The sequence below is a fragment of the Halichoerus grypus genome, chromosome X, assembly GCF_964656455.1.
Source record: "Halichoerus grypus chromosome X, mHalGry1.hap1.1, whole genome shotgun sequence".
Taxonomy (NCBI): Eukaryota; Metazoa; Chordata; class Mammalia; order Carnivora; family Phocidae; genus Halichoerus; species Halichoerus grypus.
Genome location: NC_135727.1, coordinates 75,905,992 through 75,918,942, shown reverse-complemented (window position 1 = coordinate 75,918,942; position 12,951 = coordinate 75,905,992). Strand labels below are relative to the sequence as shown.

Here is a 12,951-nt window from a genome sequence, read left to right as displayed (position 1 = left end):
TGGGTTAAGTAAATAAAAGGGATTAAGAGTTATTGTGGTGAGCACTGAGAAATATAAAACTGTTGATTCATTATTATTTTATACCTGAAATTAAAAATTATTTTATACCTGTTAATTATACTTCAATGAACTGATGAATCATTGAACATTATATCAAAAACCAATGATGTACTATACCTTGGTTAATTGATTTAAATTAAAAAAGAAAATACAGTCATATTCAAAATATAAACAAAATACTATGTAAAATAGAGAAAAGTTAATCATAAATGAAAGCAAAATAATATACATTTTTAACGTGCTGCCTTATAACACAGTATATTAGACATGTACTGCATGGAGCACTGGGTGTTATATGAAAACAATGAATCATGGAACACTACATCAAAAACTAATGATGTATTGTACAGTGACTAACATAACATAATAAAATAAAAAATAAAACAGTATATTAGTTGTTTCATAATTGAGTCATGAATGTAATTTTGTGTTATTTTTTTTTCACAGCCGCAAGAATTAGCTCTTTCAGATTATATACTGATTGGGAGGATATATTTATAAACAAGCCACAATTATTTCCAACTGAGTCCTTTAGCATGATTAATACCTATGAGTACTTTTTTGAACATCTTTATTTTTAAACAGAAATCAAAAACTGTTTTGCTCACATTGAGTTTTCATTTTTTAAGACAATTTTGTATACTTTTATTTTTATTATCATTTGATTTCAACACATAAAATTGAGATTATAATACATGGTTGCTGTTAGTATATTACTCTATTAGTAATTATGGTAGTGTTAAATTCATAGTTTACTGGTTTGTAAAATCTTTGAACCAAGGTATGGTTTATTCTTGCCCGAAAAAATAAACAAATAAACAAATAAAGAAAAATAAAAATAAGAGACTACTTATAAGAAAACAGATCATCCAATTTTTAAAAAGGCAATATATTTGAATAATCACTTCACCATAAAAGAGATAATGACTTCAAATAAGCATAAGAAAAGATGTCCAAATCATTAGGTAAATACAAATTAAAAACATTATGAGATACTATTGCATATTAGAATGACTAAAATTAAAATAAAAAATACTGAGTACACCAAAAACTGAGTATGTTAACAAAGATGTAAAGAAACTAGAACTCATACATACATTGCTGGTGAGAACATAAATTGATACAACTACATTGGAAAAACAGTTTGACAATTTCTTAAAAAGTTAAACATAAAATTACCATACGAACCAGTCATTCCACTCTTAGTTATTAACCAAGAGAAAAGAAAGCATATGCCCATGCAAAGATTTGTATACACATATTTATAGCAGCTTTATTGTAAAACTCCAAATAACCCAAAGGTTTATAAGCAAGTGAATGAATAAACAAATTATAATATATCCATATAGTGGAATACTACTCAGCAGTGGTCTAAAATGCAGAAGGAAAAAGGTACTCTGGGTCAGAGGAGCTATATTCTAGTTCTAGCTCCACCAGTCTGGAGTTTTATGACACAGAATAAGTCACATAATATTTCACAGCCTCAGTTTTCTCATTTAGGTATTGGAGAAATAAAAATATTTACCTTGTTTATTTCATATGTTGGTTTTAAAACTCAATTGAGGTAAATATATGGATTTGTTTGGTAAACTAATTTGTATGACATTTTTTTGAGGTATGAGATTTTTTAAATTGAAGTACGGTTGGCAGAAAATATTATATTAGTTTCTGGTGTACACATACTAATTTGACAATTCAGTACATTAAGCTATGCTCACCACAGTTCTATACATTAAGCTATGCTTAATTCTATACATTAAGCTATTTACCATCTATCACCATTCAATATTATTACAATATTATTGACTATATTCCCTATGCAGTGTTTTTCATCCCAGGGACTTATTTATTTTCTAACTGGAAGCTTGTATCTTGTAGTCCCCTTCACCTATTTTACTCATTCCCCTCAATCCCATCCCTTCTGTCAACCAACAGTTGATTTGCTGTGTTTATGATTCCATTTCTTTTTTGTTGGTTGGTTGGTTTTGGTTTTTACAATCCACATATAAGTAAAATTATATAGTATTTTTTCTCTGTCTGACTCATTTCACTTAGGATATTAATTTATTCTTCTGATTAAATTTATGAAAGCATCTTTTTTGAGAATTTTTTCTTCTAATGTTTCTCGTACTAAAGGCTATAGCTAGAGAGCTCCTTTAAGTTTTAAGTAATAATAGATAAATTTTGACGTTCTTGGAAAGTTGATTTATGTTGACTTAAACGTGGTAAGAATATCATCATGACTGTTCACTTTTTAGCACATCAACAATATTTATGCTCAGTCTGAATTGTATTGCTTTGCTTCTGGACTCCAGTAAGAGATTTGGGGCACTAAAAAAAAACAATCTATCTGTCACTTTCACTTTGTCAAACTCAAATAAAGCCTTTTGATTGGAATGTATTTTTATCATGAAAAAACATGATTAATATTTACACATGGAGGTTGGGCTCCTTAATTGTACAGATTTATTCTCTGTTCGGTTTAATGGCCTTCTTAAAGCAATATTTGTGTAAATATTGAACATAAAACAAGACCATACAAAGCTAATTCCTCCAAAGAAAATATATGAAAATAAGTCAGTCTATGGGCTAGTACACATATCACACTACTTAATAATCTCAATTTGGATTGGTTTGGTTCTTATTGGCTAACCTATATTAATGATTTACTACATATGAACTGTGTGATATTGTCCTTGGTATATTATATATAGTAATACACACACACACACACACATATTTATATATATGTATATATAGTATGTACTATACACACTAGTACTAGACATACTAGTATGTACTATACATACCATATTCTTTTGCTCTAGTACATACACATATACATACTAGAGCAGATGAAAGTTTTTATCCCCAGTAGGGGAACAAATCGTTTCTGATTTAACAGCTGTACAAAGAGAGATGATTCTTCTTTCCAACTGGTAGAAATAGAAAACAAGTTTACTGGTTTGGCTTCTATTTCTTATAGAGACTTCTTTCTTCCTCATCTTGGTAATGTGTTGTGATAGTTATCCCTTTAACTTGCTCATGAAACTTAGAAAATTCTTAAATTCCTTTTGTGTATGCATTTGTTCTTTGCTGTTGCAAGTTCGTGTTTTTTAATTTGCTTCTCTCTCTCTCCTGTCCAGTCAGACCACTGTAAAGTTTAGATTTTTGGAAAGCTAGCAAAGACTGATACCATTTCTTAATTTCCTTCACTCCCTTCTGTATTCTAGCAAGATTTTACTTTGAGGGAGACATATGGTTAATAGTCACCAATTGTGCTTCTTCTTACTCCTCTACAAAGAAGTAACCTAAACAGCCAAGTTTCAAGATACTGCTGCTTCTTTTAAGGACCATAATTTCATAGGTGGCACTTGGAAAGACAGATAATGACCACCCACCTATCTCCCTCATCCTGGGCACACAGGAAGGTAGGTGAGTAGCAGCTCCTTCGAGACATATATCCACATTTGCATCATTGTGTGAATAATTTTATCTGCTGCCTCAAAACTTTGCCTCCTATCTTGCTTGCCTATAAGATAACAACCAAATCAAAGAAATAGCTGCTATTCAGAAAAACTTGGAAGGTCAAGAAAGTGCTTTCTTGGGGCGCCTGGGTGGCTCAGTCGTTAAATGTCTGCCTTCGGCTCAGGTCATGATCCCAGGGTCCTGGGATCGAGCCCCGCATCAGGCTCCCTGTTCTGCAGGAAGCCTGCTTCTCCCTCCCCCACTCCCCCTGCTTGTGTTCCCTCTGTCGCTGTGTCTCTCTCTGTCAAATAAATAAACAAAATCTAAAAAAAAAAAGAAAGTGCTTTCTTCCTGGAGGATCTTATAAGCTATTTAGCGGCTATTTTTGGAGCATCTACTATATGTGATGCTTAGCACAGGGGACTTAGAATAAGTCTCACCTTGTCCTTAAGAAGTTTAGTGTAGCAGAATGAAAGCTACGGAGAACAGTCTTCTTAATATCCTTTTAGACTCCAGAGGCAGATTGTGAGCCTTTTCTTGGCTGTCCACAAATGTAGTATTATTGCATCTATAAATCACTAAAACTGTAGAATCAGAAGGGAATCTCTCAGGGTCATATGTGGATAAACAAGGCTGACCCATTCATCATGATAGCTATGGCAATAAGAAACTTCAGCTAATAGCATATTTACTGGTATGGCCAACTTAGATGTCAGTGGGAATATATTTCTCCACAAATTGGTAATGTCAAATTGAGCAGTAAGTAACCCTAAGATCCTGATAACATATATATGAGGTATCAACTCCAGAGCAGCATTTCACTCTTCAACATGTTTCACATCTAAGAGAGAGTCATGGCTTTCTTTGGACAAAGTCACGTGCAATTTACCTGAAATTCACATATTTCTAAATGAACTGTGGAATATATTTTGTAATGATTTCACGTTAAATATTGCCAGTTTCTCTTGTCTTGACATTTTTTTAAAACGTTAAACAATGTTAGGTTCAGAAAATAGGGGAGAGAGGAGTTGAGATGGCAGAGGAGTAAGGGACCCTAATTTCTTCTGGTCCCTGGAATTCAGATAGATAGTTATCAAATCATTCTGAGCACCAGCAACATCAATCAGACATCTTAGAAAAGAATTGCTGTAATTCCACAAATAGAAAAGCTACCACTTTTTGGAAGGTAAGAGGTACAGAGATGTGAATCTAGGGTGATATATTGGAAGATAAGGTGGAGGGGAGGGAGCTTGCTTAAGGAAGATACTGCAAAGTATTATAAGAAGTAGAGCACAAAATCAGAACTTTCAGCAGTCTGCTACAGTGAGGGATGATGCTGGCATTATGGTACTCAGGTGGCAAAGCACGGCGGAATCTGAGTTGGGACAGTATGGTGTCACAGGATCCCCGGGGTCACAAGAAGAATGGAGGTGCCTGAGTCCAGCAAGGTTTTCAGGGACAAGAGCGGGGAAGCTGGCTGAAAATAACAAGACTAGGAGACAGCTTTCTGCTTGGTGTTGCCATAAACTGAGAGCAATTGCATGGTGGTGTGATCACTCTCCAGGCAAGGGCCCAGCAAAAGGTAGAAATGGGGTGAGACCCCCCCTCCCTCTCCTGGGAGGAACCATGTGGGTCCAAACCACAGGAGTCTGTAAATTTTGGAGACTCAAAACTGTGTCACATGCCTGAAATAAAAGTGCTGGGTCACAGGCTGGGTGAACACAGAGTTTGGTCAGAAACCAGGGAGACAAGAGTGATCGACTGCTTTTTTGTAAGGGCTCACTGAAAATGGGGGTGTGTGAACTTTCAGCTCCAGGACTAGAGAGTGGGGCTTTGCCATTTTCATCTCCTCTGTTGCTGCTGAAAGTCTTCAGGGAGCAAAAGAGTGCCATATAGTGGAATCTGGAACGACTTACATGGAACCAGCCGCATGTCAAGGGAGGCACAATTCCACAAAGGCAAGAACACCTGAGAATCAGCACAACAGACCCCTCCCTTAGAAGACCAGCAGGAAAAAGTAGCTAACACCAAGTTTACCCATCATAGAGAACTGCAAAACTTCAGCTCTTGGGAAAAACAGTATATAGCGTTCATGGGTTTTTTAATTATTTTTTAGTACTTGAGTTTTTTTTTTTTTTTTTGGATATTTTCTTATTTTTTTCAATTCTTTCTTAATTTTTATTTATATATATATGTTATATATAATATATATACATTTTTTATTTTGGTTTCTTTTCATTTTATTTTATTTTTGTATATATATATATATATATATATAATTTTATTTTTGTATATATATATATTTTTTCTTTCTTCCCTATTTTGGGAATCTAGTTTCTTTTAACAAACAGACCAAAACACACCCAGGATCTAGTTTAGTGTTTTGTTCTGTTTCATGTTTTCTTTGATTTTTTTTCTTATTTTGTTTTGTTTTTGTTTTCTTCTGGTTTATTTTGTTTTTTTTGGTGTTGTGGTTGTTATATTTGTCTTTTCTCTCTCTTTCTTCCATCCTTTTCTGGATATAATGATGAGACAGAAAAACACACCTCAAAAGAAAGAACAGGAGGTAGTACTCACTGCCAGGGATTTAATAAGTATGGATATAAGTAAGATGTCAGAACAAAAATTCAAAACAACAATTATAAAGATACTAGCTGGGCTTGAAAAAATCATAGAAGACACTAGAGAATACCTTACTAGAAAAATAAAAGAACTAAAATCTAATCAAGTCGAAATTAAAAATACTATTACTGAGATTCAGTCCCAAATGGAGGCTCTAAGAGGATAAATGAGGCAGAAGAGAGAGTTAGTGATATACAAGAAAAAAGTGATAGAAATTAAAGAAGCTGAGAAAAAGACAGAAAAACAACTACTGGATCATGAAGGGAGACTTTGAGAAATCAGTGATACCATAAAGCAAAATAATATCCAGATAATAGGGGTCCCAAAAGATGAAGACAGAGAGAGAGAGAGAGAGAGGCAAAGGTTTATTTCAACAAATTATAGCTGAGAACTTCCCCAATCTGGAGAAGGAAACAGGCATTCAAGTCCAGGAGGCACAAAGAACCTGCATCAAAATCAATAAAATTAGATCAGCACCATGACATATAATAGTGAAGCTTGCAAACTTCAGAGATAAAGAAAAAATCCTGAAAGCAGCTCAGGACAAGAGATCCTTACCCTACAAGGGTAGACACATAAGGCTAGCAGCAGACCTGTCCACAGAGACCTGGCAGGCCAGAAAAGACTGGCATGATATATTCAGTGTGTTAAATGGGAAAAATATGCTGTCAAGAGTATTTTTTCCAGCAAGGCTGTCATTCAGAATAGAAGGAGAGATAAAAGAGTTTCCAAGAGAAACAGAAAATAAAGGAGTTCCTGAACACTAAACCAGCCCTGCAAGAAATATTAAAGGGGGATCCTGTAAGCAAAGAGAAGGCCCAAAAGTAACATAGACCAGAAAGGAGCAGAGAAAATCTACAGAAAAAGGGACTTTATGGGTAATACAATGACACTAAATTCATATCTTTATATAATTACCCTGAATGTAAATGGACTAAATGCTCCAGTCAAAAGACATAGGGTTTCAGGTTAGATAAAACAAACAAACAAAAAAACAAAAAAACCCATGACCCATCAATAAGCTGTCTACAAGAGACTCATTTAGACTCATAGATGCCTCCAGACTGAAAGTGAGGGGGTGACGAACAATTCATTATGCTTATGGACATCAAAAGAAAGCTGGAGTAGCAATCCATATATCAGACAAACTAGATTTTGAACCAAAGACTGTGATAAGAAATGAAGAAGGACACTATATCATAATAAAGGGTCTGTCCAACAAGAAGATCTAAAAATTGTAAATATTTATGCCCCTAACTTTGGAGCAGCCAATTATATAACCGAGTTAATAACAAAATTAAAGAAACACATTGACAATAATACATTAATAGTAGGGGACTTTAGAACGCCACTCACATCAATGGACAGATCATCTAAGCAGATCAACAAGGACACAAGGGCTTTGAATGACACACTGGACCAGATGGATTTAACAGATATATTCAGAGCATTTCATCTTAAAACAGCAGAATACACATTCTTCTCAAGTGCACATGGAACATTCTCCAGAATACATCACATACTGGGTCACCAATCAGTTCTCAACTGATACAAAAAGACTGAGATTATTCCATGCTTATTTTGAGAACACAATGCTTTGAAACTTGAAGTCAAGTACAAGAAAAAAATTGGGAGGAACAAAAATACATGGAGGTTAAAGAGCATCCTACTAAAGAATGAATGGGACAACAAGGAAATTAAATAATAATTTAAAAAATACATGGAAGGAAATGAAAATGAAAACATTACATTTCAGAACCTTTGGAATGCAGCAAAAGGTAGTCCTAAGAGGGAAGAGTATAGCAATAGAGGCTTTTCTCAAGAAACAAGAAAATTCTCAAATACACAACCTAACCTTACACTTAAAGGAGCTGGAAAAAGAACAGCAAATAGAGACTAATTCCAGACTAAATACTAATGATTAGAGCATAAATCAATGATATAGAAATCAGAAAAATAGTAGAACAGATCAAGGAAAGTAGGAGCTGCTTCTTCAAGAGAATTAAGATCAATAAACCCCTAACCAGACATCAAAAAAAAAAAAAAAAAAAAGAGGGAGAGAAAGGACTCAAATAAATAAAATCATGAGAGAAAAAGGAGACATTACAACCAACACTGAAGAATTATAACCAATTCTAATAGAATATTATGAGCAATTATATGCCAACAAATTAGGCAATCTGGAAGAAATGGATGTATTCCTAGAAACATAAACTACCAAAGCTGAAACAGGAAGAAATAGAAAACCTGAACAGACCCATCATCAGCAAGGAAATTGAATCAGTAATCAAAAATCTCCCAACAAACAAGAGTCCATGGCCACATGCCTTCCCAAGGGAATTCTACCAAATATTAAAGAGGAATTAATACATATTTTTCTGAAACTGTTTCAAAAAATAGAAATGGAAGGAAAACTTTCAAACTCATTCTATGAGACCAGCATTACTTTGATCCCAAAACCAGACAAAACACCCATTAAAAAGGAGAATTACAGACCAAAATCCCTTATGAACATGGATGCCAAATTTCTCGCCAAGATACTAGCTAGTAGGATCCAATAGTACATTAAAAGGATTATTCACCACGAACAAGTGGGATTTATTCCTCGGCTTCAAGGGTGATTCAACATCCACAAATCAATCAGTGTGATACATTAATAAAAAAAAAAAGGACAAGAACTTATGAACCTCACAATAGATGCGGAAAATGCATTTGACAAAATGCAGCATCATTTCTTGAAAAAACTCTCCACTGTGTAAGGATAGAGGGAACATACTTCAACATCATAAAAGCCACATATGAAAACCCGCATTAAATATCATCCTCAATGGCGAAAAACTGAGAGCTTTCCCCCATGGTCAAGAAAATGACAGGGATGTCCACTCTCACCACTGCTGTTCAACATATTACTGGAAGTCAGCTTCAGCAATCAGACAACAAAAAGAAATAACAGGCATCCAAATCAGCAATGAAGAAGTTGAACTTCGCAGATGACATGATACCCTGTAGAAAACACAAAAGAATCCACCCCAAAATTGCTAGAACTCATACAGGATTCAGCAACGTGGCAGGATATAAAATCAATGCACAGAGGTCGGTTGCATTTCTATACACTAATAATGAGACAGAAGAAAGATAAATCAAGGAATTGATCCCATTTACAACTGCACCAAAAACCATAAGATACCTAGAAATAATCCTAACCAAAAAGGTAAAGGATCTGTACTCTGAAAAGTATAGAACACTTATGAATGAAATTGAGGAAGACACAAAGAAATGGAAAAACATTCCATTCTTGTGGATTGGAAGAACAAATATTGTTAAAATGTCTATGCTACCCAAGCAATCTACACATTCAATACAACCCCTATCAAAATGCCATCAGCATTTTTCATAGAGGTGGAACAAATGATCCTAAAATTTGCATGGAATCAGAAAAGACCTCAAGTAACGAAAGGAATGATGAGAAAGAAAACCAGCTGGAGACATCACAATTCCGGACTTCAAGCTATATTACAAAGCTGTAATCATCAAGACAGCATGGTACTGGCACAAAAACAGACACATAGATCAATGGAAAAGAATAGAGAACCCAGAAATGGACTCTCAACTCTGTGGTCAACTAATTTTCTACAAAGCAGGAAAGAATATCAAATGGAAAAAAAGACAGTCTCTACAATAAATGGTGTTGGGAAAGTTGGATAGTGAGATGCAGAAGAATGAAACTGGACCACTGTACACTGTACACCAAAATAAACTCAAAATGGATGAAAGACCTAAATGTGAGACAGGAATCCATCAAAATCCTAGAGGAGAACACAGGCAGCAATATCTTTCAATTTGGCTGCAACAACTTCTTGCTAAACCTGTCTCCAAAGGCAAGGGAAACAAAAGCAAAGATGAACTATTGGGACTTCATGAAGATAAAATGCTTCTGCATAGCAAAGGAAACAGTCAACAAAACTAAAAGGGAACCTATGAAATGGGAGAAAATATTTGCCAATGTCTTATCAGATAAAGGGTTAGTATCTAAAATCTATTAAGAACTTATCAAATGTAACACCCAAAACCAAAAAAATCCAGTCAAGAAATGGGCAGAAGAAATGGAGAGATTTCTCCAAAGAAGACGTACAAATGGCCAACAGATACATGAAAAACTGCTCAACATCACTTGGTGTCAGGGAAATACAAATCAAAACCACAGTGAAATACCACCTCACACCAGTCAGAATGGCTAAAATTAACAAGTCAGGAAACAATAGCTGTTGGTGAAGATGCAAAGAAAGGGGAACCCTCTTACACTGTTGGTGGGAATACAAACTGGTGCAACCACTCTGGAAAAGAGTATGAAGTTTCCTCAAAAAGTTAAAGATAGAGCTACCCTTTGACCCAGCAACTGCACTACTAAGTATTTATCCAAAGGATACAATAATAGTGATTCGAAGGGGCACGTGCACCCCAATGTTTATAGCAGCAATGTCCCCAATTGCCAAAATACAGAAAGAGCCCAGATGTCTACCAACAGATGAATGGATAAAGAAGATATGGTATATATATTCACAATGGAATAATATTCAGCCATCAAAAAGAATGCATCTTGCCTTATGCAATAACATGGATGTGACTAGAGGGTATTATGCTAAGCAAAATAAGTCAGTCAGAGAAAGACCAATACCATATGATTTCTCTCATATGTGGAACTCAAGAAACAAAAGAGATGAACATAGGGGAAGGAAAGGAAATAAAAAGTAAGATAAAAACAGAGAAGGAGGGAAACCATAAGAGACTCTTAACTATAGAAAACTCAGGGTTGCTGGAGGGGAAGTGGGTAGGTTTTGGGATAATTGGGTGAAGGGCATTAAGAAGGCACTTGATGTAATGAGCACTGGGTGTTATATGCAACTGATGAATCACTGAATTCTACCCCTGAATCTAATAATACAGTATGTGTTAATAAAAATAAATAAATAAATAAATAAATAAATAAATAAATAAATAATAAAAACAAATAAATAATTTAAAGATAGCTTTACCCTACTACCCAGCAATTGCACTACTAGTTATTTATCCTAAGGATACTAAAATAGTGATTCAAAGGGGGCACATTCAATCCAATGTTTATAGAAGTAATGTCCACAATTGTCAAAATATGGAAAGAGCCCAGATGTTCATTGACAGAAGAATGGATAAATAAGAAGTGGTATATATATATATATATATATATATATATATATATATATATACAATGGAATATTACTCAGCTATCAGAAGGAATGAAGCCTTGGCATTTTGCAATGATATGGATGGAACTAGAGGGTATTATGCTAAGTGAAATAAGCCAGTTAGGTAAAGACAAATACCACATGATTTCACTCATATGTGGAATTTAAGAAACAAATCAGATGAACATAGGGGACAGGAAGGAAAAATAAAGTAAGAGGAATACAGAGAGGGTGACAAGCCATAAGAGACCTTTAACTTTAGGAAACAAACTGAGGGTTGCTGGATGGGAGGTGGTTGGGGGGATGGGGTAACTGGGTGATGGGCATTAAGGAGGGCTCTTGAAGTAATGAGCACTGGGTATTGTATGCTACTGATGAATCACTAAATTCTTCCTCTGAAAAGAAGTAATACAACATATGTTAGTATAAAGAAATAAGTAAATAAATAAATAAATAAATAAATATTTTTAAAAAGTTGAAGATAAAGCTGCCCTAAGACCCAGCATTTGCACTACTAGGTCTATATCCAAAGGATACAAACATAGTGATTTGAAGGGGCACCTGCACCTTAATGTTTATAGCATTAATTTTCACAGTGACTAATAAATGGAAAGTGCCCATATGTCCATTGACAGATGAATGGATAAAGAAGATGTGGTGTATAGATACAGTGGAATATTACTTATCCATCAAAAAGAATGAAATCTTGCCATTTGCAATGGCATGGATGGAACTAGAGGATATTATGCTAAGCGTATAAGTCACTCAGAGAAAGACAAATACACACTCAGACAAAGACAAAATCATATAGTAATATGATTTCATTCATATGTGGAATTTAAGAAACAAAAGAGATGAACTTAGGGGTAGGGAAGGAAAAATAAAATAAGATGAAAACAGAGAGGGAGACAAACCATTAAGGGACTCTTAACTACTGGAAACAAACTGAGGGTTGCTGAAGGGGAGGTGGTTGGGGGAATGGGGTAACTGGGTGATGGGCATTAAGGAGAGCACTTGAATTAATGAGCATGGGGTGTTGTACACAACTAATAAATCGCTAAATTTTAACTCTGAAGCTAATAATACAGTATATGTTAATTAAATTAAATTTAAATAAAAATTTAAAAAAACTTTAAACAAATTTTTATTAACAGAGAGTGTCATATAATTAGATTATTTTTCTACTTCAGACACAATTATTCTTACTCTCCACGGAAAGGCTGCTTCTCATTTTTTTTATCTGGTAATGGCAATCACTAAAATCTTGAATTTAACAGAATAGTTGTAAAAATGCCTCAGTGATTTAAGTTGAAAGCAACACATTTGTTACATGACCCTTGCACTTAGTTATCAGGAATGTACAAATGTGTTTTTATTCAAAAATACAAAATACACTTTCTGTAGGCATTGACAATGACAGCAGTAAACCATTATATGTTGTTAACTGAAACCAGTGACTGTTGGTTATAGTTATTTTCTTAAACATCAGCCAGGCTTTTCTTCAGTCATTTCCTTCAGCTGATTTCTCTAAGTTATTGGTAAGGATTACTGCATTGAACTTCCTCTCACAGTTTATTAA

At 34.5% G+C, this 12,951-nt stretch overlaps 1 long non-coding RNA gene across 1 annotated transcript in view; it reads left to right on the top strand.

Annotated features, from left to right (window-relative positions):
* Positions 1-12,951, top strand: part of LOC144380575 (uncharacterized) — a 416,331-nt gene that overhangs the window by 289,836 nt on the left and 113,544 nt on the right. The gene's annotated exons all lie outside the window — the stretch shown is intronic.